The following is a 25,944-nucleotide window of genomic DNA, read 5'->3' as shown; positions in this document are numbered from 1 at the left end:
GCACTGCTTACCATGAAAGCTATAAAAATGCTTCCAACTTAGCCACACTACTGTATACTAATAAGGATTCAGACATGATAAGCAGCACAGCTGCAACTTAAGTACCACTGAAAGCAACAGTCAGGAAACAGTTTCCATTTCAAGACAAGTATATTTTTAAAAGTATAATGTGTCTACAGAATCAGTGTAAAATGATCTTGTGTACATAGATTTGTAGTGACAAGCACATACAGTGAAGTGTCTGATTAGCAACATAGTCAGTTATAGATGCATATGATGTTATAGCTAGCTTTTGTAGTATCAGTTATTATTTCTCAGTTGCTCTTTGGAAATATTAATGTTCCCATAGAATCTATTAGAATCAACAGTCACTCAAACGAAGGAAATACCTATACTTCAGGGCAAAAGCCAACTTCTAATTTTGGAGATCTAAATAGAAACTTTCTCTGCAACAGCTCCCTACAACAGCACTCCTTAATGCCACTTCAACTTTGTACTGGGGTTGGAGCTACTTAATCAGTGTAAATGAAAATCTTTCTCTGCCTGGTCCATTACTACTCTGCGGCTGCATCTAGACTGGCATGATTTTGTGGAAATGCTTTTAATGGAAAAGGTTTTTTTTGCGGAAAAGCGTCCGTGCCGATCTAGATGCGCTTTTCCGCAAAAAAGCCCCGATCACCATTTTCACGATCGGGGCTTTTTTGCGCAAAACAAATCTGAGCTGTCTACGCTGGCCCTTTTGCTCAAAAGCTTTGCACAAAAGGGGCTTTTGCCCAAACGGGAGCAGCATAGTATTTCCGCAGGAAGCACTGATTTCAGACAGTAGGAAGTCAGTGTTCTTGCAGAAATTCAAGTGGCCAGTGTAGACAGCTGGCAAGTTTTTCCGCAAAAGCAGCTACTTTTGCAGAAAAAACTTGTCAGTCTAGACACAGCCTGCATGTAAACAGTGCTCATCTCTCAGAAGCATCTCTGTGTGATCCCTCCATTAAATATCTACTCTGTACTTCTCCCATATGGATCCTATGTGGACGGGTGATTTCAAAAGCCTAGATAAATAGCTATACAGTCCAGAAATATTTGCTCTGGACTTCGACAGAATGGTGAATCATAGAATGTCCCATGTTATCTGTTTTTAAGGGAGATAAAAATTATCATTCCTAGCTAGGACTACTATATGTTCAAATGCAGTTGGTATATACTGTAATATTAGTTTTAGACACCAATGACAATTTTTTTTCATTTTTACTAGATTGAGCAAATTATGCATATTAAAATGACTGAAATATGACCCAGTCCTAGCTCCTAATCTTGAAAAGTCATATATATGTGCTTACCTTTACATACTGTGAACAATTTTACTGAGTGCTCACAATTTACAAAGGTAGAATCATAGAGCTGGAAGAGACCTCAGGAGGTCATCAAGTCCAGCCCCCTGCCCAAGGCAGTACTGATCCTAACTAAATCAACTCAGCCAGGGCTTTGTCAAGGTAAATTCATCTAAGTTTCTGCAGGATTGTAAAGATTTATAGCCTCTTCATGCCTAAGCTCATGCAAAATTTCACAACTGTGTGTTGCAGTTAACTCTTGTGAGTCAATGTATGGAAATCAAACTACACAGACACATTACTGCTGAAGGAACCCAGTTGTCTGCTTCCCTAGTGAATGATTTGCCTGTCCACTAACAGGAACCGTTCTAGGCATCTGTCTTTCCTGTACAAAACACAGACTTCACAGCTCTGCACATTTTAAACTTGAGAAGCAATGAAACAAATGATTCAGTTAAGCTTTAGAGTACTTCCAAACATCATTTCCCCATAGCGTAGGAAGAAATTGGCCATATATATTCCGTTAATTACCCGCAAAAAGTTTTGAACAAAGACTAAAGCTGGACCAACATTTTCAAAGGCTTTCAACAAGTTTTTAAAAGCTATGATTTACTCAGAGCTATGGGGTTTCTTTCAAATATTTCAGAAGATACATCAGATCAGATTGCATTGATCATATCAGGAATCGTAACTGATGTGGTGATACAATTTGGCATTTTTATAAATATGATGAAATATACTACAGATTTATATCAGCGTGTCTGATGATTTGTGATATTTGTCCTCCTATTTCTCAGTTTAATTTAAAAAAATAATATAGGGATAAATATTATCATCAAATGTTTATTTTCCAACTACCCACTCATTTTGCTCCTGAATCCTTCCCAAGACTGAATTCTTTTCATTAAGAAGTCCAGACTTTTTTTAACACTATATTGAAAACCCAAACAGTTTCTCAATTAATTTCACTAAATTTGAAAAAATAAGTGGCATTTCTCTGTTTATTAAAAGGAGACACAACACTTCATCTTTGGTGTATAAATGTTATGTTATTAAAAAAAACCACTCCCATCATAAGGCGAATACAAGATTGCAAACAGTTTTGAAAACAGTTCAAGCATACCTTCCAGGCAAAAATGAATGATCTGCATCCCATCTGTTTGTCCTTTTGCTATGTGTGGTAATGGTCACTTATCTGACTACCTGTGGATATGGAATTGCATTTGAAATGATGAAGAACCTTCCGTTCCATGATAATGACAACAATCCGTGACATTTCTAACCTTAGCAGCAGGTTAGAAACTATTTGTGTTCTCTTCCATTAAGAATTTTACCCCTTCTGACACATCTACTTAGTTCTGTTTGAAAGAAAAAATCACATTAATATGACCTAAGACCACAAATGAAGACTATCTTCTCCCAACTAATCTGCATATGTTTAAGTATTTATGAGCTACCTGCTGGTATTTGAGGTGGTTATCAATCTAATAATACTTCAATGTTATTTGAAGTTCCCTTTATAAGCTCCAAAAGCAGATATGCATGAACACCAAATGGAAGTCTGGGTTACTAAGATATTACATGGCCAATCTTTATCCTTTTCTCTACTTTTTTTCTCCCTTTTGACTATTAATTTAGTGTCTTCAAATGTATTTTTGAAACTGGTCTGATATAAGCAATGTTTATGAATCTCCAGCATGAGACTCTTATCTAGTGTATTTCACAGTGTGAGCTATGGTTTTACAACCGATATGTAATTCATTCCTTATAAAGAGTTATACTATCTACTTCTGTTTCCTAAAACTAAGAATACTTTTTATTTAAAGCATTTTAATGCACTCCTAAACACTTATGTATATCTCCTGGAATGGCAGAGCTAATTTTAATCATTTTGTTCCATCTCTACTTTTATTTTTGTATCATTGTTTTCCATTTCAAAGAGTGAGAGGTATGGCTTATAACAAAGGCAGCAGTAATATTTTATTTAATATCCTTTCAGTGCCTACAACGCAAAGACTGCAATCTAGATGAAATTACTGTTGATGCTGGTGAATAAGTTATTCATAGTTTTTCAGAAGGAGTAGCACTTCCAACATGAATGCCTCATGCTTTGTTTATTTTACATCTTTGGATGTAAATTACTGACTATTTGAATCTAGGAATATATCAGAAACAGAGCTAGAGAGCAGTCTGTGTCGCTGAACCACTGTCAAACTTACCAATGCTCTGTGTATTTTCAAAAATTACATGGGTCAAACAGCAAGAAAATTGTTTAGAAAATACACGGAGAAATATATTGGGGTATCTAATTTTGTTTCTGACCATTAATGACTAGTGTGGAAGAGAGTCTGGGGGAGCTGAGGAAGCCTGAGGGAGCCCGTCATTCACTAAAACACTGTTACAGTTGTTCTGAGCAATCAGCTGAATAGGAGTAATACAATGGATTTGGGGCTTTATTTCAGAAACCTAGAAATTCCCTTCTGTCCACAAAGATATTGATAGTACCAATAAGATATTTTTCTATATTGTGAACATTGTCTTTGCATAACCATGCATCCAAGTTATTTTACTATATAATTAGCCATAAAAAACCCCCCCAGGAGTTAAACAGGAGCAAAGGGTAGAAAGTGCAACCCCTAAACCACCTTGTTGAGGATATGATTACTATATCTTTTTTTTTCCTGTCCTGCAATGCTACAGTTATAAAATGGGAATGCTGGAGGGAGCTATCTAATGTCCAGGTGATGGATCAAATTCTGAACTCAGATACACTTTTGATATGCATAGTGGCGCACACACAAAATGGGTCACAAACAGAACAATGCATTCCTGCATGCATATGTAGTATTTACTCTACATAAGACATGTTACTAAACCTTCAGTAAACAGCTACTGCACCTCTGAATTGTAATTGCTAAATTTTGTAAGGACTTTCATCTTCTGAATCAAATTCACAGTAGACATAAATAGGTGCAACTTTATTTGTATAGGATGCAATGACTTGTATGACAGGTCTGTATTAGTACCTCAGAAATTTAATTCATATATTATATCTGCATTGTACAATAAATTTACATATATTCCTGTGTATACACAAAAGTATAAAAATGCCATGAAGTCTGATCAGGTAATCATGCATTGCTTTTAAAACCAATAGCCTGAAACTGTTTTGTTCCATGTATTCAATTCCATATGTCAAGTACCTCATATAAGTAGAGAGAAGACAAGCCAAATTTTTCATTATTGTTTAGTGCAGCTTAGCTGCATCAGAGCTATATTGGTTTGTGCATTTGGAAACAAAATGTAAAATAAGTGATATTAAAGGGTACATACATGTATTTGTTTAGGCCTCATCTGAGCTGGGCACTTAAATACTCATTTCAGTGGAACTTAAAAATGTGCTTAAGTGCTTTGCTGAGCCAAGCCACAATTCCTATGCATGCCAGTATGTTAAGAAAGTGTCACAAAGAAATCTCAGGGTGGGGCAGGGAGAAGCCATGACTAATACCAAATAATGCAAGCCTAATACTGAGAATCTGTGATGGAAACAATTCTAGGTAGACAGACTAACTGTTAGTCCCAGCCTGTACAAAAATGATATTGGATGCCAGAAGGGGAAGAGGAGGAATATCAGCACAGTAATCATTTTAAGATAAGGAAGACGTTTAAGATATTACTTAGGTGATGTACCGAGTGTGTTTAAAATTATTTATTTTATTGGAGGGTGTGAGGGTCCTGTGCGCTGACATATTGTGTAAACCTTGTGTTGATTCTGTGCAGGGATGTGTTACTTCCCTGAATACAGTTATATGGCAAATTATTATCCTCATATTATGAAGCCGGTTGTTATGGACTTTGTAGTACCTTACAAAAAGCAGCCACATTTAGGATATTGAGGAAGTCCTAGCTCTGGGGTTACTTAATGTATTTTAGACTAATGATAAATTGTCTGTGCTTGGTTCTGTCTTAACTATAACTTCATCTATGCACTTAGTCAGGTTTTTGGCATTGTTTTTACAGCAGAGACTATAACCAGCTAGTGAAAACTTTCATTTAACCACTTTTCTGCCACACTGCTTTGCTTTGCCTGGGGCTGGCCATAAAGATGTTAATAAAATGGATATTTGTAAGCAATATTAATTAAACAACGTTTATGTTCCAAACATGCTGTTGCTCTTGGCAGGTCCCGCCTGCATGGCAGAATGCACTTGTTAAATGAGCACTGCTCATTGGAAAAACACCTAGTGGGATTTCACTAAAGAAACTGCTCTCATCTGCAGTATATGCACACAGCTTTTTGGCTTCGAGGTAACCAAGCAGAATTTTTAAATTTCAGCTGCTTCCTCAAAGCGTGGTATAAGCTGATTGACTTCTTTGGAGTTTACCTGTCGATTAGTGTTTAAGCCACACTCTTTATGAGGTGGAAGTTAATAGTGGAAAATGACATCCACAAATCTCCCTTGCAATACAGGCTGTTGTTCTCATATATAGACATAGCCAGGTCTTTCACTTTGCAGCTAGGGCTGTAGCACCAGTACTGCCTTGGGCTAACTATAATATAGCAGTGGATTCTGGGGTTGGCATGCAAATGTGTAGGTACATCAGATATCTGCCTTTGCTTTTTAGTTGTATTACTGCCACATCGTAAACTCATTTAAATTTGACCAAGGGTTAGTTTAGGGAATTTTGAAATATAAAGCATAGAGTGATTCAATAGACAAGTGTTAAACAGTAAATATTGTTAAGCTCCTGCTGATTTCGAGAGATTTACCAAGCTAAAAGATTCAAACTCTATACTTTCTCCTGAAGACTTAACAAACGAGCCAACTGATGATTTCACCCAGGCAAGGTTCAAACAGGATACACTCATTCTAGCACTGCACTGAATATATGAAAGAAAATTCGTGTTGGTTTACCATCTCCTCGGTGCAGTTAAGAAAGCAGGATGATGATTTCATGAGGGACAGCAGATGCAGTAGATTTGGATGACAAAGAGCCAATGGGAAGATGGGAATAGGGAGAGTGTTCAAGAAAGATAATAATCCAGAAGGGGTCTAAGACCATCCATTTTGAGAATCAGTAGTTTATCAAGTAGTTTTTTTGTTCTTTTTTATTTTTTTTTTAAAAGTGCATTCACCAAGGAAAGCATCCATTTAGAGGCCTGGACCTGGCCCAAACACAAGAGGCAAAAAGTTCTGAAAGTAAGCCAAGGAGTTGGAAAAGTCCCATGAAAAGTCTGATGAGCTTTCTGATCCCCTGTATTTTCATTTTTCTTAAAAATGAGAGCCAGCTTGCCAAGCTGTTTTCTCCCAAAGCTTTCACAGCTCTACCTTTTGCAAACCTTTGTACTTTGATTAATACTTGCTTATTTCTGGTAAAGTACTAAGGATCATGATTCAATAAAGATGGCATTTACTGCCATCTGTCTTGACAGTCTTTGAATAGAAAATGTGAGAGGTGAAAGGTTTACTGGTAGGGCTTATTGCCTAAAGCATACAGACGGAATAAGAAGCATTAGATATGGTACACATTAATCCCAAGGAAAAAATGATCTTCTTATATTACCCTATCTTTTCCATCCTAGTTGTACCTTTTTTAGACACCTCCTCCTCCCAAAACAACTTTCTTTTGGAAAAAGCAAAACTTCAGCCATCTAACCACCATAGTAGCTGCCCATCAACACCAGCTCACTTAGTAGTACCATAGTGCTCACAGACTCCACAGATCTCTCTACTCTTGGGCCACTATTATTCACCTTGAAGAAAATGAGATACAATATATTGTGTTAATAGTTATTTTGTGACTTAGCTAATTTTAATTGAACACAAAGTACTATGTAGCTTACTTTTCCCAGCAATTCAGGCAATACAGTCAAAGAAAACAAGGGTAGAGAACTGAATGCTGATAATATGTTGTGTTAAATGTATTTAAATTTTTAACAGAAGCTATATGCATTTTTTTGGAAAGAGTCTCAAAAGTTAAATCTCTTTGGATTCTATAAAGTCTTTGTAAAAATCCCCAGGCTGTACTTTATGGAAATTGAATCATGCATGAAAATGGGGGAAATCTTTGTTCAAGTCGTTTTAATACTAAAACCTATACAATTGAGATTCAGGGTTTGTTTATATGGTGGGATAATGCTCTTCACAGGACAGCATAACACATCACTCATTAATTGTTCTATGTAGGCCCTGTTGGCGTGCTTTATTGCAGCGCTATTTGAACAAATACTGTGTTAAAGCATACTAGAAAACTTTTAGTGCACACCAGTAGGATTTAAACAAAGTAATTTATTTTCAACATGTTAGTGCACTTTACAAATCACACCACCACAAAGTGTAGTACCCATGTAGACAAGCCCTCAGTGTTCCCCACTAGTGTCAGCTGTACCTTTGAATGTTTGCCTGGCTCCAGGGAGATATGAATATTAGATTTGTGCAATTATTGAAAAAATCTTGAACTGCTGTTCTTTCAGATGATGTATGAAATGTTAGATTATTAGCACATAAGAAGTCAGGAATTTTTCAACTTTATTTTTAAGAGATGATGTGGGTGAGATCATCTATTTTATTGGACCAACTTCTGTTTGTGAAAAAGATAAAATATATTGCTTCGCCCACCTTGGCTATTTGATATCCTGGGACCAACATTGCTACGAAACTACATACAATTTTATTTTTGCCATTTACCTTGAAGTCTGTTGTGCTTTTTTTTTTAAACAGAGCTATCATAGAGATCATAATGTCCTTGCAATATTGACAAAGAAACGCTGTCAAGTATTTCTTGGACACTTTTATTTTTGCTTTTAACTTTCCATTATTGGTCATACCTACTTAGCAGATATAAAATAACAGCCCCTTCTCCCAGCTCAGTGTTCTCCCTTTTGCCCAAAGGGATAAATATTGACTTTTCCATGCTTTTCACAGACCACAAGCCAGCATTGCTTTGACTTGTTTAGTCTCATCGATGATGCAATCAGTAATGACAGCATGATTCTAGGAATAGGGTTTGTATTCCAGCTGCCTCTGCAGTACAAAGCAAAGTCATGGAGTGGTCAAGTACAATGAGTGCCTATTCAGTTGAGGATTTTTTAAGTAGATTTTTAGAATCCAGAGACAATTTTCCGTATTTTCCAGTGGAATTCAATTGACGATACTGAGACTTTGCACTAGTGCAAGGATCTGCTTGCACAGATACAAAGGTAGGATTGGGGTCCCAACAAATGATTAATATATTTCATCTTGATCAAGTGTACTGTCTCTCCTGCCTTAGAACATTTTGAATGCTGTTTAATGTCTCTGGAGCATCTGTAAACTAGGTATGATTTTTTACCTGCTACACAGGGTGTTTGCAGTGAGTGTTGGCAAAATATTTGGAGGCCCTTGGATATAATGTATTATATGCTATGGCCGGGAAACTTGGGGGGAGGGAGGAAGAGGAGGCAGGAGGAAGGGAGGGCAAGGAGGGAGTTGTCCTGGGGCCAGTGATTGAAAAGGCCCTGGTTTCCAGGCTGCTACCACCACTACCACAGGAGTGGTGGCGGCCGGAGCCCCGGGTCCATTAAATTGCTGCCAGAGTGCCATGTGGCATACTCTGGGCAACCCTGAGAGCTGGCTGCCTCCAGTCCCACCCCTTCCTCTTGAGCCCTTTTGTCTTCTGGGAGCTAGGAGCCAGGTAACTCCCTACCTTGCCCAGGGTCCCGACAAGTTTGTCAGCACCCATAGCTGTGGCTGTCTCCACACTGAAGTCCAGATGCTTTACACTGCAGCTCAGTCTGTACAAGAATGTCTACACTGCACACGAAACCCAAGTCTGTGGGGACTGGGCTGTGAACTCAGTGCGTATATCTATTGTGATAAAAAACCCGCAGCCCTGAGTCTCTGAGTCCAGAGCAGCTGATTCAGGCTTGTGTCGTTTAGGCCCCAAGGCTGAAAATCTCAGTGTAGTTTCTGCTTAGGCTGGGGCCTGGACTCTGTGGCCCTTCTGCCTCATGGGGTTTCACAGTCCAGGGCTCCAGCCTGAGCCCAGATGTCTATCCTGCAATTTTTAGTCTCACAGCCCAAGTTCTGTGAGCCCCCATCATCTGACTCTGGCCACCTATGACTCTGTCTGTAGATCTTTTGATGTTGTATGGTAATAAAAAAATGTACACTTACAAAGTATTTTATATCTGAGGATCCCAAAGTATTTTGTAAACCCGATTTAGCTTTTCTGGGAGCAAAAACCTCAGTTCCCTAAGTTTGTATCCTGTATCAAACAGAGAACTGAAAAGCGCAAGTAATATATTTTCTTCTCAAAAATGAAAAGGGACATGGAGACAATTGTATCATTCCATATCACCAAGGGTATATCTAGACTACAAGCCTCTTTCAAAAGAGGCTTTTTCGAAAGAATCATTCAAAAAAGCCTCTTTCAAAAGAGAGCGTCTAGACTGCAACCTCTTCTTTCAAAAAAGTGAGCCGCTTTTTTGAAAGAGAGCACCCAGGCAGTCTAGATGCTCTGTTTCGAAAAAGCCCTGTTTGCATTCAGGTAAAGTTTTTTTGAAAAAAGGCTACTTTTTTTAAAAAAAAAAACCTACAGTCTAGACACAGCCCAAGAGCTGGAAATTATCTGCCCTACCAAGTGTGTGTTGTAAAGATGAACTTTGGTATATGTCATTTTGCAAACATCATGAATATGTTAGCCTTTGTTGCTTTATCCTCCGCCAAAAATGTAGATCTGATAGCATCTGTTTCCACTACCCATGCTATCCAAGTCACTAACAACTCACAGAAATAGGGAAGGAAGCACTGAAAGCTTTCACATGTCTCTCTTCACTAGGAAAATCACTTTCTTTAATTTAGCATTTCCCGCTTTATTTTTGTCTGTAACACAGAAACAGTTGTGAAGGACACTGGGAAAAATAAAGTTAAAAATTTGGAAACACCATACAATGGTTGAAGTATAAGCAAATGTGGTATACATAATGTACCCAATGCTGTTTCTGCAAGTTTTGGAAAGCTGACTAGATCCCCACCCCCACCCTCTCTTGAGCACAATGAACTAAGGACAACAACGTTTTCAAATGTGGGTGTCTAAAGTTAGTTACAAAATTTCATATTTGTGCCCTGATCTGGCAAACAGATACCCAAAGGCTTTGCTGTAAGCACGGAGATTAGCGGAACTGCTCACAGGCTTTGGAGAAGGCATCTAAACATGTAGCTTCATTTTCTGGAGTGCTGAGCAGCTTCTGCTCTCATTGACTTGAACATGTTAAATGGGAGTAGAGCACTCTCAAGGGAATTTGCCAGAGGTTATTGGAAGCCTTCTGAAACAAATACTAACAACCATGACATGGAATCTCCTTCCAATTTGTGCATTCTGTGTAGAAAGGATTGTTTCAGGAGACAGTTAAACTACCATAAACATTGGGGTCTCACTTGCCATCCCTTATCAATTTGTGCCTGCACCTTGCACAACAATTTGAAAATGTAAAGAAACCAAAACCAAAATACAGTAAAGCTCCAGTTGTCCAGCATCCAGTGGTCTGGCACTCTCGATAGTCTGGCACCAACTGGAACCAGGAAGTACTCCGGCCAGCTGGACAATTGGAGCTGCTGGCAGGGAACGACGCAGCGATGGGCGAACCCTCTGCCGTTTTGCAGGAAGTCGGGGGAAGCCCAGCACCGCCACTGAGAGCTTCCAGGAGGGGAGCGGGCTCCCCACCCTTCCAGACTGCAGTAGTTATCACCAAGCACGGGGGTAAGAGACCAACCCAGCAGCACCCCAGCTGCTCTGCTCTGCCACTTGTCTGCCGCTCATCAGTTTCAGCAGTGACAGTGGCAGACTTGGGGACGCGGCACAGTAGAGCAGCTGGGGTGCTGCCGGGTTTGTCCCGCAGCGCTGCCCTCACCCCCCTGCTTGGCACCCAGCAGCACCCCAGCTGCTCTGCTCTGCTGCTTCCCCAAGTCTGCTTCTAGTCAGTTTCAGCAGCAGCAGCGGCAGATTCGGGGAAGCGACGGGGCGGAGCAGATCAGCTGGGGTGCTGTCGGGCACCGAGCAGGGGGGCGAGGGGTGGCACTGCGGGACCAACCTGGCAGCACCCCAGCTGCTCTACTGCGCCGCTTCCCCAAGTCCGCCGCTGCTGCTGCTGAAACTGACGAGTGGCGGACAAGCGGCAGAGCAGAGCAGTTGGGGTGCTGCTGGGTTGGTCCCACAGCACTGGCCCTCAGCCTCCTGCTCGGTGATAACTACTGCAGTCTGGGGGGTGGGGAGCCCACTCCCCTTCCGGAAACTCCCGGCGGCAGTGCAGGGCTTCCCCCACCTTCCTGCAAAACGGTGGAGGGTTCGCCTGTTGCTGCGCCGTTCCTCACCCACCCTCGGGATGCAGTGTGGGTCCCAGCAGACCCGTCACAGGCCCCACTGGAGTACCTCCCGATACTCTGGCATATCCAATAATCCAGCACCACCTAGGTCCCCAAGGTGCCGGATTATCCGAAGTCTACTGTAATTGATGTCCAATTCCTTCTGACCTATTTCCCAAAATAAATTACCAATGCCACTAAAACAAAAAGCCCAATCTGTATCCTTCAGCAATCAATGAGAGTTTCATTGTTGACTTCAAAAGAAGCAGGACTGGGTCTTTTGTGTGGCTCTCCTCCTACAGTTTTAAGATGTTAAATGTCAATAGAGCATGCCACTGGTGCTTGTAAAATTATTTTTTCAGAGGATCAACCATAAATTGACCTAATTAATTTTTTCTATAGCCCAGAATAAGGGAGAGAAGGAAAGGGAACATTCCTAGTAGGACCTACAAAAAAGGACCAAAATAAGAACATGAAGAAATAAAGAGGGAATCATCAGTAACGTGGCATTAACGAAGACCATAAAACTGGCAGCCAAACCTGGGATGTTCAGAGGAGTACAACACTTCAATGTTTTGCATTTTTACTTTTTCTCAGTTCTTCCCTATGTCTGAAACTTAGTAATAAAAATACATTATATAGCCTCGGGCACATTAACTTTGTGACATTAAGCTATTCTGTCAAGGCCTATATATTTTGATTGAATAACAAACCATCAGATGACATGCTGGGACAATTAACAGGAGGTTCTCTCCAACCTAGATAACAGAAAACTTTATGTGCACAACAGCATGGCCTAGACTATGCAGATATGCTGACTCCCACTGTTAGCGCTTATACTTTATATTATAAACAGAAACGTTATGTCAGGGGCTGAGGTAAGTTGTAGAGGTGGGAGTCTAGGTTCTGGGTATCTGTCTTGGGCTGAACTAATTTCCATCTAGTATGAGAAATCTATTGTTTTTTCAATGCCAATCTCATAAGTAAAAGGAAAAAACTGAATGAATTGTCATGATTCTTAGTGGAGAGCCAGAAGCAGTAAGCTGTGTAGTGTGTATAAGTGGCTTTAGGGGTTTCCAAAGATTCTAATCAATTAAAAGGTTTGTTTACTAAGTTATCTTCCCGTCACTAAGGATGCAGGAGGCTGCTATTCAAGGCTCAGCATTCAGTGTTCCTCATTAGATATAAATTGTGAAGCAGAAATCTGGGATGGATAGATTACTGACTCCCCAACACTTCTCCAACAATGAAACTCTGCCCCGTGCAGTCATTGTAGTAGCCCTCTGATATCTATTTAATTGGATAATAAACTAACTTGATTGTACTCTGCCCTCAAATTCTCAAAATGCGGCATGGTTTTCTCCAGGATACGACATAATTACAATGTGGATGGTGAGAGGATACGCTGGAAATTTTGGCAAATGGTTAAATAACATCAGGGATTTTGACACTGGGGAGTCCCAGGAGATGGCTTGGGTTTTAGCAGCCTGTAGGTCATTAAGAATTCTTATATTGTGGAGCAGATGCATCTTTTTCTCATTTTGCACTGGCGAGGAGATCTCTTTCCGTTTGGGGCAATAGGGTTTTATAATCCTCTTTCTCCACCAGCTTTCTCAGAAATCTTTACAGAAACTGCCTGCCCCAGTATCTACCACTCTCCAACTACAATGGGATAAGTACATCAGGTGGATGTTTCTGCTAACTTGATCAGCAGTGTAGCTAACAATGCTGACATTTAAATGGCCTTAGCTAGACTTCAGCATTAATATCCCATTGAAATGAATGGGGTGGCTCATTGCTCTCAAAGCCATTGAGATGTGCTGTCTGCAGACACAGACAGGCGTCATTGCTTTTCTTAACCTTTAAATTGTGAATCTTCATTTCTATTGGAAGCTTGGTTTTGTAGCAACATTACACACTTATTTATGAATGGGGAATTTTTCAGTCATTTATGAGGCTGCATAATGCATTATACACAGAGCTTTGGCTGGGATCCCTTGATACGTAGCATGTCTGTCCCTGCAAAGTGCAGTATCATTCTGTCATGCTCTTTTGTCATGTACCAGTTCCTGAAGCTCATGACATAGTTTATTTCATTGTGGCCATTCCTAGTGCAACATTCACTCTCCATTTTTTCACTGTTTGTTTGTTGGCTATCCTTTACCAAATTCTGAGTAACAAAGAATACACTCTTCCACTAGTGATTAACAACTATAAATAAAAAGGTTGGAGAGGAAATGTTTGGGATTGGCATTACTGGAGTAAGTAACAGTGGGTCTAAATATTTACTCCATGTTCATCACCAGAGCTTCTGGGCTCCTCATCTTAGAGCAATAGGATGAAAGTGAGGCAATTATCATTTAATCTAAACTTGCAGAAACACTTCCCGAGAGTGATGTGTATTAAGATGTGAGGATTGTCTCTCAAAGGAAGCAGTGGAATTACCATCATGGGTTGAAAGAGGTTAAGTAAATTGGACTGTATACTAGAATATTTACCAGAAGAACCAATTCTGACTTGCCACAGAAATTGGGGTTTGGGGGTGTCCTAAAGGTTCTTTTACTTCCTTGGCCCCACTAAAAGAACACATTATGAGAAGCAGCCAGGTAAAGTGCCACTGTAATGACATGATACAGACATCTCCACCAACAACAAATGAATGGACAGTAGCACAATTTCCCTTTATGTGTTTAAAAATAACCTATATATATATATATATATATACACACACACACACACACACACACACACACACACACACACACACACACACAACAGAATAGTGCACAAAAGGTTCTTTCACTTTTATTGAAATATGGCTCAGTGATGTGAGCCTCTGTGTGTGTCTAGTTTGGTGATGTAGTAGTCTCAGAGATAGCATGCAGTGTGCTAGTTACTATGGTAACAAGATGTTTTTCATTGACGACTTGTTAAAATGGTGGCATATAAATAACACATGTATGGTACATTGTCTTTGGGAGAGAGCAATGCTTGTCCTGGGATTGTAAGAACATGCTTTCTTTATTTTCTTTGTTCCCCATCCCCAAATTCTTGTGTATTTTTGATGTGCATATGTATCTAATATATCAGCCTGCCTCATTTTTCAGCGCTCTCTGTCCCCTTTTGAAACTGTACAGGATACAGACCTGATGTGAGGAAACGAAAGGTGACTGAATAATTGTACATGTGGTTAAGAAAAAGAATAGAGGGATTGGAAACCAAAAGCATTCACATTGGAAATAATGCTAAGACCCTCATTGCACATGCCATGAACATGATGCTCAGTTATGATATGATTCTACAAAGTGCAGAGAATGCTGACCCCCATTCGCAAAGAATTTAAATATGTATTTAACCTAACGCACCAGAGTAGTTCCACTGACTTTAATCAGATTACTTGTGTAGTTAAACTAAGCTTGTGCTTTATGCTTTGCTGGATTTGGGCCTGAGAACCTAGTATGGTCAAGCCTGTACACATCTGTAGAAATTGAGTATTGCCGTTAGTTTTCTGCTCTGTTATCCTTTGAGAAGATATTTTTCCTGACTTCTCCTTCAGTTTGCTTAAGAAGTCAGTACAAATAAAAGCTGAGGAAAAAAGAGTAAATTTTGTAATTACAAGGTGATCAGAAGCAAGCCCAAACATCTTTCCTTTTTATTTTTCAGTTCTCCCACCAATAAATCGTAACATTACACACTGTATGGAAAATGTAAACTGCATGATTTTTCAATATTTAACTAATTGCATGAAATTAATATGTAGCACATAAAGATAGCATTACTTAAAACAGTTCACATGGGCAGAGGAAAAAATGGTTGATTATGTGGAAATGGGATTATAGAATAGTCTTTCATGCTTTAGCAGGAGTGAAAAAGACTAGCAGAGAGGACAGTATGTATTGATTGAAAAAAATGATGAAAGAAATTATCAAGTTCTAATGGCATCCAAGGGTGAACCATAATACCAACAGGATGCCTTATTTCTTCATTCAGTCATTGTTGCATAACAGCCAGGAATTGCTGTTATTTGTTGAGACATTGACATACTCAAAAGGCCAGACAACAGGATGGAGCTAGCCAAATACCCTACAACCTATAAATACTTCCACAGAGCCTGGGATGTACTGTGGTTGTATTTCTTAGGGTATGTCTACACTACCCTCCTAGTTCGAACTAGCGAGGTAATGTAGGCATACCGCACTTGCAAATGAAGCCCGGGATTTGAATTTCCCGGGCTTCATTTGCATAAGCGGGGCTCTGCCATTTTTAAATCCCTGCTTGTTCGAACCCTGTGTCGCGCGGCTACACACGGCACGAACTAGGTAGTTGGAACTAGGCTTCCTAGTTCGAACTACCGTTACTCCTCGTGGAATGAGGAGTTAACGGTAGTTCGAACTAGGAAGCCTAGTTCCAACTGCCTAGTTCGTGCCGCGTGTAGCCGCGCGACACAGGGTTCGAACAAGCGGGGATTTAAAAATGGCAGAGCCCCGCTTATGCAAATGAAGCCCGGGAAATTCAAATCCCGGGCTTCATTTGCAAGTGCGGTATGCCTACATTGCCCTCCTAGTTCAAACTAGGAGGGTAGTGTAGACATACCCTTAGATCTATACACGTAAGTAAGAACAAGGCCAGCCACTTAGGGTATGTCTACACTGCACATTTATTTCGAAATAAGATATTATTGAAATAGTTATTCCGAAATAGCTTATTTTGAAATTGCACATCTACACTGCAGGGAAGCCTCAGAATTAGTCAGAGGCAGACTTCTCTAATGTGGACATGCTATCTCAATTTAGAGCCCCAGGAGGGACTGGGGAGCAATAACTTAGCCCCTCACCAGGGCCATCCTATTTTGAAATAGCAGCAGTAAAGCATCCACGCGTGCCGTATTTCTAAATAGCCATTTCGGAATAGGCATTATTCCTCATAGAATGACGTTTACAGATTTCAGAATAAGCCGACTATTATTTCAAAATAAGGGAATGCCTTGTAGACGATTGCATTGTTAGTTCGAAATAATGCTAGTTATCTCAAAATAACTGTGCAGTGTAGATGCACACTTAGTTTCCCTCTATAGAATCTGAGGCAGTCATTCCTTACCCAGAACGGTAATAAAAGTAAAAAAGGGTATGTCTACACTACAGCATTAATTTAAGTTATCTTAATTCGCAGGGCTCGACAAATGCACTCGCCTGTTCTCCCGTGGCAAGTAGATTTTATCAGCTGGAGAGTGCAGGGGCGGACTGGCCCGGTGGGCAGTTGTGACAGGCTGGCCAAAGCCCGCACTATGGCCGGCGTGTCCCCATCTGATCCGCCGGCTGGGCAGAGGAGTGAACTGCCACCGGGAAGGGGGAAGCACAGTGATTCTCAGGAGGAGGTGGGGACAGAGGCGAGATGGCGGCAAATGCCAGGATGCTGGTGTGACACGGCCCCGCTGATTTTAAAGAGCTGCAGCAGCAGTAAAGCAGCCCTGGCTGCTTGGCCACGGGAGCCCCAACGCCCCGCCCCGCGCCACTTTGTCTCCACGCCGCCCGTTCCCCATGCCACCCCTGCTCCCCTGTATCCCGGACCTCCTGCTGTCCTTCTTTCCTGTGACTCTCTGGCTCTGAGCTGCCCTTGGGCCCTGCTCCCCTCCGATCCCTGCCCCCAGCTCTGTGCTGCCCGTTCCCTGCACTGCCCCTAGACCCCGATCCCTTTGCCCCTCCCATTTCCTGCGTCCTATTCCACGTGCCTCCACCGCACCTTATACCCTGTGTCCCTTTGGCTCTCTGCCTCCCATTCCCTGTACCACCCCTGTACCCTGCCCCCACTGTTCCCTGCACCTCTCTGGCTCTGTGCTGTCCCTGCACCCTGTTTCCCCTGTGGGTCGGGAGTGAGGGGTGCTTGTCCATAGGGAGGGGCTGGACAGGCCAGGGAAAAGGCTGCTATGACCCAGCACGGAATGAAAGGGGGAGTTCACTTGAAGCACCTTTGCCTATAAATTTGCTATTTATAGGGCTAAAACGGTGGGACAAAAATGAAAACAAACAAACAAAACCCCATTGCAAAATGCAAACGTGTAAAAGACAACAAAACAAGGGGGGGCGGCTAAAAATATTTTGCTTGGGGCAGCAAAAAACCTAGAGCTGTCCCTGGGGGAGGGGGAGGGGCTGGACTGGACTGTGGGGTGGGGAGGGGAGGGGAGGGGAAAATATGGGGAAGGTGCTTGTGCTGAGGGGAGGGGAGGAGAGAAAGAAGGGGGAGGGGAAGCTCAGGGTTGGGGGTCTCTCCGGACCAACTTGATTTTCATGCATACCTGATCCTGGGTTCACATGCGGCCTTTCGTGGCCAGGCTGGCAGCTATCCTGCCATAGACGGCCTCATTCCTCCATCTAGTGTGGAGATCATGGACGCTGGGGGCATCCCCCCCCAAACCTGAATAAGGTCCATGATCTCCACCCTGGACCAGGAAGGCGCCCGCCTTCTCCAGCCCCTGTCAAGCTCCTGAGAGCTGGCAGACTGCTTCTGGGGAGTGGTGGAGGGCTGGCTGCCAGTGGCTTGGGCCACTGGGTCAGGGGCCACTGGGTCAGGGGCCCCGGTGGCCACTTCTGGCTCTGGGCTGGCAGGCTTGGAGGTGGCACAGACACTGTGGCCAGGGTCTATCCCTTTAATGGCTCCGGGGCTTGGGGAGAGTAGAGTAAGTTTTCCTGGTTGTGCCCATAGTGGCCACCAGGGCTCCCTGGGAAGGTCTGGAGGCCCTCTATTTCTAATTAAGTGTCTTCACAGCACTTAATTTGAAATAGCTATTTTGAATTTGTCATTATTCCTCATAGAATGAGGTTTACCAAATTCGAATTAAGCGCTCTGCTATTTCGAATTAATTTCAAAAGAGCGGTTTGCATGTATAGACACTAAGAAAGTTAATTCAGAACAAGGGCTGTTATTTCGAATTAATTTTGCAGTGTAGACATACCCAAACAGATAGCTCTGGGGAAAGAGGGCACTGGAAGGAAGGCTCTTGACCTGTAGTATTGACATAGATAGGAAGTCTAATAGTCATTAATGGAATTAGATAACATTTGGATTCAGTGAGCTAAATATTAAGACCACTGAATGCAACCATTTGCTGAATCCACATAGTAGCAAATTCCTTCCTGATAACAAGCCTAGGAAAATCAGGACAATAGCCAACAGAGAAATATAATTGTTTGCTTCCCTAGTTGCTTCAGGACAACAGGGGACAAATGCAGGAAACCTAGAAGTTGTGGTTGCATCTTGTGTCAGAGTGAAGCACAGCACCCACGAAGGTGGCAGCTGAATCTTCTGCCTCCCTCCTTTTTGATATGGGACTTTCTCTCTCTGATGACAAGCACCGCTGTTGTGCTTTGCCACACTATTATAAATAAGTCACATTACATAACAGGCAGATGTGGAGTTCCCTTGAGGTGACTTTCCAGATTCATTAACCCAAGACCATCAATATCCATGTTTACACCAAAGACTGATAATTCTTGGTATTCACACAGGCAGCCAGTGTGTAGTGGTCCCCACTTAAAAAAGATAAATTTAGCAACAAATATATTTCCTATTCTAAGAACAGGGGAAACTAGCATAACTTCAATATCATCATTCATACTAAATTTAAGTCACGCACCCAAAATTTGGAAAATGCCAGAAGTAGGGTTATATGAGCACATGTTCCTTTTTCTATGAGACCTTGCTCTAGAAAATCCTTGTATAAGGGCTAAGCATTACCATTATTATTATTATGGTATTCAAGCTCCGGAAGAAAATTTCTATTCGCTTTTGGAGAGGTCAGTAGTTGTCTGTGGACTCAACAGTAGCCTCTCAGAAGGACTGATGTACCTATGAGATCTGAATCACCATTGCAAAACCTCATTTCTGTTATTCTTTGAGAAGCTAAAGATTAGAAGGGACCAAGGTTAACATAGTAGGTCTCCAGGGAACTGGGTTAAACTCTCTCTGCCACAGATTGCTGTTTGTTCCTGGGTAACTTACTTAACCATTCTGGTTCAGTTCTCCATCTGTCAGACAAGGCTGTTGTGAAGATAAATCCATAAATGCTTGGAGGCACATGGACCTTATGGAGAGGAAGCTATACTATTCCTAGTTAGAGAAAGAGAAATCACTGAGCTAGGGATTTGTTTTATACAATGACATCAAATGGAAAAGGAAATCAAAATAAAACAGTCACACTAATAATTCGGGGAGCAAATCTTCCCTCATCTCACATAACACTAGAGATGGCCAAAATAACTGAATTTTGATCCTTTTTTTAAAACTTCAAAAGAGATAGTTTAATGAACTTTTACAAAAAAAAATTTTAATAAGCAGTTCTCAATAAAACCAAATGTCTACTAACCAGACTTGAAGCTGTAGTTTATTAGCTGTGAGATACCTGCCTACTCCTTTCCACAAAACATATTTTTAAAGTCAAAATAAATAAAATGATATGAAGGAGAGAAACAAACTGAGGACTCAGACAAACAAAGCTGCCCAAATTAGTAAGTAGCTACAGGCTAGCAATGTGTCAGTTACCTAGGGCAACATAACATACAACTAATAGATAATGTGCTATTGTGATGAACTTTCATTTCTCTACTAAATAATGCCCTGATGTTACATCAGAATCTGTTAGCACAGAACATCTGAACCTGGGCTGAGTCACATTGAAATTAATGGGATTCAGCATAGATGTGGAAGCATATACTAGCAGATCTTAATGCAGTATCACTGATGAAATTAGTAATGCCATTATTAGCAGCAACAGTAGCCAAGAAAAAGGAGGTAAGAGATGGATATGATGCTCTTATGTGACCAAAGGCTAGTTTGCCTGGGTAACAGCAAAAGATCTTACTGAATGCATCTTCACTGCTGATGTGTTTGTGTAACCACCACCAAGGCAGATTTGACTCTGGGACCTTGTGAGCTGACTATAGGAACCTCTAACTGCTGAGCTAAATGCTGGCTGGCTTCCAGCCCATGCTGTCTAGGTCTCTTGATCTTAACTGTTGCAGTGGTCTAGGTGCCACACAGTAGGTGTGGGGATTACATCTGCAACCATACATTCTTTTATCAGCACTGTGCCTTTGTGGTGGTAATAACAAAACTATGGGCCAGTTCTTTCCTCTAATACTTGCACTCCACTTCCCTAATTTATAGAGAAGTTCTATATACATATCTGTGGGCAGAGATTGGTAATTGACCCCTTCTTAATTGTTGCCTATCTCAGTTGTTACTATGTTTGGAGCCATCACTCTGCTTCTGTTAAATCTGCCCCAGAATTCTTCCAACTCTTCTGATAATTGAGGCTTACTTCTTCTAGACTGGATTTTATCTGAATATTGCAAACTAATTTCCTCTTATTACCTTCAACCTCAAGGAAAAAAAGTTGTAAAAGGAAGAGAGAGCCTGATCCTGCAGACTTTAAAGTATGTGAGTAATTCCAGTCTAACCAGTAGGTCAATATGTTTAGCCACGTGGATGAACAAATTCACATCCTGATGTGTTTTCCAGGATCAGGGAAAAAACTGATACAATGATGGTTTTGATTCTAAATATTTAATTATAGTTTGTGTGACCCCTTTAAAAAAGATACTTGTATATTTTTTTTTCCTTTCAAGTGATTGGAGGTAGATCACAAATATATTAAAAATAAAAAAGGATTGAGACCTCATAATGCTATAGTCCAAATTTCAATTTTGTCAACTCCCCTTTTCAGTTTCCTTAAGTAAAGATACTTTGCAAACAGCAGTTCTTTCCCCCCAGCTACTTGGAAAAACATAGTCACTGTCACTGACTTTGCACTTCAACATAATTTACATATTGTCCCAGTAATTAACATTGCAATATAAGAAAGAACATAAGAACGGCCATACTGGGACAGACCAAAGGTCCATCTAGCCCAGTATCCTGTCTACCGACAGTGGCCAGTACCGGGTGGACCGAAGACAATGATCAAGCGATTTGTCTCCTGCCATCCCTCTCCAGCCTCTGATAAACAGAGGCTAAGGACACCATTTTATCCCCTGGCTAATAGCCTTTTATGGACCTAACCTCCATGAATTTATCTAGCTTCTCTTTAAACTCTGTTATAGTCCTAGCCTTCACAGCCTCTTCTGGCAAGGAGTTCCACAGGTTGACTACATGCTGTGTGAAGAAGAACTTTCTTTTATTAGTTTTAAACCTGCTACCCATTAATTTCATTTGGTGTCCTCTAGTTCTTCTATTTAGGGAACTAATAAATAACTTTTCTTTATCGGCCCTCTCCACACCACTCATGATTTTATATACCTCTATCATATCCCCCTTCAGTCTCCTCTTTTCTAAACTGAAAAGTCCCAGTCGCTTTAACCTCTCCTCATATGGGACCCGTTCCAAACCCTTCCAAATCATTTTAGTTGCCCTTTTCGGAACCCTTTCCAAGGCCAAAATATCTTTTGTGAGGTGAGGAGCCCACATCTGTACACAGTATTCAAGATGTGGGCGTACCATAGTTTTATACAGGGGCAGTAAGATATTCTGGGTCTTATTTTCTATCCCTTTCTTAATAATTCCTAGCATCCTATTTTCCTTTTTGACCGCCTCTGCACACTGTGTGGAAGTTCTCAGAGAACTGTCCATGATAACTCCAAGATCTCTTTCCTGATTTGTCGTAGTCAGATTAGCCCCCATCATACTGTACGTATAATTGGGGTTATTTTTCCCGATGTGCATTACTTTACACTTATCCACATTAAATTTCATTTGCCGTTTTGTTGCCCAATCACTCAGTTTGGTGAGATCTTCTTGGAGTCCCTCACAGTCTGCTTCTGTCTTGACTATCTTAAACAGTTTGGTATCATCTGCAAACTTTACTACCTCACTGCTTACCCCTTTCTCCAGATCGTTTATGAATAAGTTGAAAAGGATTGGTTCCAGGACTGACCCTTGGGGTACACCACTAGTTACCCCTCTCCAATCTGAAAATTTACCATTTATTCCTACCCTTTGTTTCCTGTCTTTTAACCAGTTCTCAAGCCAAGAAAGGACCTTCCCTCTTATCCCATGGCCATGTACATTCTTGCAAATGGCTGCAAACTTCTTATATATATATTAAAAATATTTGCCAGGGAAATTCAACAATATCTATGTGAGGGGAAATTTGGTAGATTGGGTATCAGCATATAATTGTTTCTGTCTGCCATAAATAAAAACAATTAATTTTACATTTTTAACCAGTTTAATTTCAGTTTAATCACAGATGTGCTTTCTCTTCTACAGTGAAATGCAATCACCTTTCCTGAGTCTCAGGGGCCGGGTTAAGCTAGTCAAAATGTTGTAGATGCTAACACAACAATTCATGAAAAATAGGCTTTAATTTTCCATGGCATCTGAGGAGGAGGAGGAACAGCAGTGGAGGAAGGAGAGGTGATTCATAATAATAAGAAAATACCATTTAGAAATAGCTTGTCATCTTTGTAGACAGGGGAGAACAATTAGGATGTTGAATGGGCTTCTTGTGGTCCTGTGATGGGAGTTCAGATACGTGAAATATTTCAAGAATAGCCAACTTACTTCTTTATAGCAAAAGCAAGATATGTTTCTATGTGTGTATCTGTGCTGTATGGAAAAATTTAAACCTGACTTATGTGTAACCTATTTTGCTCATTTACAGAGACTGATGAGATAACTATTATTAAAAGATAAGCTTTGCACCTTCTGGTTATTGAAAAAAATATATGCAGCTTGTACAAATTAATAGTGTTTATCTTTATTTTGTTCAGTCCCTTTAGTTCTTCATTTCTTTCTTGCCAACAGAAATACATGGTATTCTAATAATACACTTTTTGTATTTAAATAGTTTTTCTTTTGTTCCATGCTTCTTAGAATACAAAACAGGAGTCAGTGATCCATGCATACTTCCATTTATAAAATTAATACAAGCCATGTTCCATGCTAATCCATCTCATTAATATTTAAATAAGAAGTGTAAGACTGGTGAGCACTTAATCATTTGCAATTAGCACCTACCTGCTAATTCTGTGGAGAGCTCTTAGAAAGGAAGAAGTGGGGGGAAAAGTAGAAGCAGTTTGCTAAATGTTAGTTGATTTAACTTAGAGTATTTAATACTGTGAAAACTCAGTAATTAGAACAATTCATGTGGCCTGACAACTTTCCTTTAATTGATCATTTAAAAATAAAATGTAAAATAAAGTCCCTCTCCTTCAAAGAGAGCAATAGTAGGAGAAGCACTACCAAGTTAACAAATGCACTTTGTTCATCTAGTTCTAAATCCAGTCATTGGTAATCTATGATTACCTGGATTGCAACCTGCTTAACGTAGGGAACATAACTTTACTCCTTGTGTACAGCCCAATGCCACACTTATGGTACTAGTAAATAATGGTAGTAATACAGGTTGAATCTCTCTAGTCCAGCACTCTCTGATCCAGCAACGTCTGTCATGATTTTAGTTATCATGGGTGTGGCCAAGTTTCCTGCAGTCCCATAAAGTTTGTTTATGGACACCAGTCCTAGCTCTGTGTTCTGTGCTGTTGTTTAGCTCTAATTTACCCATAAATGTCTTCTAAGAGGCAGTGGAAGTGTTGGTTATGCTGCTAGACAATATTGCTCTCCCATGGTTCTGCAAATTCTCTGGTTTGGCACCAGACAGGTCCCAAGGGTGCCAGACTAGAGTAGTTCAACCTGTAGTACACAGAAGATAATAATCTGGATCTAAAAAAATGGCCAGATCACCGTGTTAAATATTGATCACAGAATTCAGTGAGTGGGTGGAGGAAGAGGATTCTTTGTTGGTCGATTCTTTTCTATTCTGTTCTGTACATTTCATGGCCACCATTTTAGTTTAGCAGCCTGAGATTACGGGGTTTGTCAGCTAGGGGAAGTTATACTTGTATTAAATAAGGTGTGACTTTAAACTGATAGTTATATTGGTGTAATTCCCAATGTCAACACTCTTAATCCAGAATAAAAGTGTTTTGAGTGGATTTTAATTTCTTACTTTGGAAAGAGATTTAAACGAAACAAACAAACAAAAAAGCTATTTTTGTATCTGGAGAGTCCATGCTGTATAACTATCTAGAGTTAAATCTAGCATAATAACTATAGAAGTATAACTGGTCAAATTTTCCTATGTAGACAGTTCCTTAGTGCAGGGACTATGTGAAATTTATTTTTCCAATGGTGACATGACCAGGAACAGGCACATCTCTGCCAATGATTTGTAATTAAATCTTATACGAGGGAACTGCCTCTTCACCTTATTGCCCTTCCCTTTTATATTGTTGGGCCTTCCTAAAACTTCTGCCCTATCATTTTCATTGTCCACTAATGCATTAGTGTTCTTTCTAGGAGGCATGATATCTTGGGGGCAGGGTTCAATGGTGATCTGAGAACAGGACTGGAAAACAGGATGCAAGCAATATCACATGCTTTGATGCTGATTTTCTAGGGGGGCTTGTACAAGTCACGTACTCTCTTTAGCTGGGGCTAATTATTTGTGAAATGGGAATAATAACAGCTGCTTACCTAACAGGGTGCTGTCGGTCTCATTGTTGTTTGGAAAGAGCTTTGAGATTCTTGGATCAATGGTGCTATATATATGTATATGCAGTGGACTATTATTCTGAATCACTGGCAGAAAACTGCCTCAGAATCTATTCATACAGCAAGGAACCTCTGAAAGGACCATGACAGCAAGGAAGAATTGCAGAGTTAAAATAGCCATGCTGTCAGTAATCTTGATGAAAATTATATAAATCTTTAGGATTTATAGTTGGGAGTGGAGCAAATTAGCTTGGCTCCTGCCGCTCTCCTCCTCTCACTCCCTCCTCTGTAGGGGCCTGAATTTGCATTCTGCACCTAATTCTCCCCTTTTCCTTCCCTCTCTTTGAGCCTTTGTGCTGATTGCTAGCACTTTGTTTCCTCATCTGAGCACTGAGCTCAGGGCTCTTTGTTAGTTTCTTCTCACCCATGGTGTCCCTACCCTGTATAAGTTACTGGCCCTGAGAGGCACCAGGTTGTGACTGATCAGAAGGCCACAGAATGAGAAGGGATGCTTTCCGTTCTGGCCAGGAAGACAGAGGGGTAGTTACAATTGTAAACTATCCTGACCTTGCTTCCCAGAGCAAGAAAACCTCTCTCCACTGACCAAGTCCATAGCTACTCGAGTAACTCCCAGACAGGAACTGGCCAGTCCTTATGTTAATTAACATTTTAGGGTTGTCCAATGTTCTAAGGTTAAAAAAATAAAATGGGTACGTGGAGTTTTATCAAAA

The 25,944-nt window shown here is 40.7% G+C and overlaps 2 long non-coding RNA genes across 2 annotated transcripts in view; one reads left to right on the top strand and one right to left on the bottom strand.

Moving 5' to 3' along the window:
• The window catches only part of LOC142830665 (uncharacterized), a 79,203-nt gene that overhangs the window by 29,725 nt on the left and 23,534 nt on the right, over positions 1-25,944 (top strand). The window lies entirely within an intron of this gene.
• On the bottom strand, positions 14,477-20,162 carry LOC142830664 (uncharacterized). The gene is made up of 3 exons (XR_012906106.1): positions 20,028-20,162; positions 19,664-19,771; positions 14,477-15,253 (listed from the first exon to the last, which is right to left on the bottom strand). It is a non-coding gene; the product is annotated as an uncharacterized LOC142830664 (long non-coding RNA).

The sequence above is a fragment of the Pelodiscus sinensis genome, chromosome 9 (assembly GCF_049634645.1).
Source record: "Pelodiscus sinensis isolate JC-2024 chromosome 9, ASM4963464v1, whole genome shotgun sequence".
Taxonomy (NCBI): Eukaryota; Metazoa; Chordata; order Testudines; family Trionychidae; genus Pelodiscus; species Pelodiscus sinensis.
The sequence above is the reverse complement of the archived record's forward strand: the minus strand, read 5'-3'. Positions and strand labels throughout refer to the sequence as shown.